This window comes from Pinus tabuliformis, chromosome 2_1 (genome assembly GCF_031772625.1).
Source record: "Pinus tabuliformis cultivar Carrire ecotype Pingquan chromosome 2_1, CPIR1, whole genome shotgun sequence".
Taxonomy (NCBI): domain Eukaryota; kingdom Viridiplantae; phylum Streptophyta; class Pinopsida; order Pinales; family Pinaceae; genus Pinus; species Pinus tabuliformis.
In genome coordinates, this window is record NC_142299.1 from 456,943,108 (window position 1) to 456,944,718 (window position 1,611).

Genomic DNA, 1,611 nt, shown 5'->3' on the forward strand with positions numbered 1-1,611 from the left:
CGCATCGATTATTCCAATCTTTAGGGGATTCTAGAGCATGAGGATACCTCCTGCTGAGTTTTCAGCTTTAACTTCTAGAAACTCAAATCTGCCGAGCCATTTACTATGGATTTGCTTTTACTTTTGTATGGAGCATTTTGTTTCTTGGACAAAAATTATGTCCGGAGCTGCTTGTTTCATTCTATTATTCATCGTTCTCTGTTTTCTCCTACTGCCTAGACCTCTAATATTCCAACTTGTGAACTTCATAATTAAAGATTGGTAAAAGAGTAACTGGTTAGATCTTTCATCTTACTTGAGTCTACCATGAGCTTTCCACATTCCATCAGTAGCTCGTTCTGCATTTTTCTGCCTCTTTTTCTTTCGGGATTTGTGGGTGCTAGCCCCGGAGTCGCTTTTACTGCTTTCCCTCCTTCATTACTCTGTCTTTCAATGTTATTTACTTCCTTCAAACCCTTTGCTTGCGTTTTCCATAGGAATAGCTGTTGTATTCTATTGATCTTTTCTTGTGGTAGTGATTCTACCCCTCCCATAGTTCCCTGATTCAGGAATCCTTCTAGATCTAGGTTTTCTCTGTCAAGAATCTCCTGTAACTCATTGTCCTCCGTTTCCATCTCACTCTGGTTCATTTCCTGATCCATTTCTAGTTCTGAATCACTCATCATGTTCCTTTTCTGCTTTTCATTTTCCTGTGTCAGATCATTATCTTCTTCCTTCTCCGTCTTCTCATAACCCTCCTTCATTACTTGATCTTCTACCGCTGTTTCTTCATCCACTTCGAGAACTTGGTATTGATTCTGATTGTCCTTTTGTCCTCCCGCTTGATGTTGCTTTGGCCCTTTCTTGCCACTTTTTCCTTTATGGACAACTCTATGAAAGCTGTCTGTATCTTTCATTGTGTTGTTTTTGTTTTTGTTTTCTACTTTACTGAGAGGGCAGTCTCTCAGAAGGTGTCCATGTTCATGGCATCTACGACATCTGAATGGGATGTGTTCATAGTCTACTGTCTGCACCCATTCCTCATCAAAAACCTCCAAGATGACTTCATCCGGAAGAGCTCCAGATAGATCCATCTCCACACAGATCCTAGCAAAGGAAGTATATTTTCCCCTTTTTGTGGCTTCAGACGCTTTGATAAACCTCCCTAACTTATTGCCTATGGCAGCTAGCGATTCTGGTTGCCAATAATCCAGAGGTAGAGAATAGAGTCTTACCCAAACTGGGACTGAGGTAAAAGTTTCCCTCTCCGGAACGAAGTTCATCTTCCATGGCCTCATATAGAGCCCCGATGCAGCATAGAAGTAAGGCCCGCCTTCAAACAACCCGTCTTTGTCCTCGATGTTGGTGAACACCACAGTGAAGAAATCTTTGGACCCTAGATGAAGATCAATGCTCCCTTTGGGCTTCTAGTGGTATCGGATCCAAGATTGTAACGCTTTTTCAGTGGGCCATAACCCCATAAATTTGCATATGATAGCGTACGTCTGCATGTGCTCCCTATATGCCTGCAGCTCTGGATTATTTAAAACTACTCTAGGCGTGATTTCAGCCTTGGGCTTACATGGTCCCTTCTAATTTTTGTCTTTTGTTCCCTGTTTTTTGTCAGTTTTC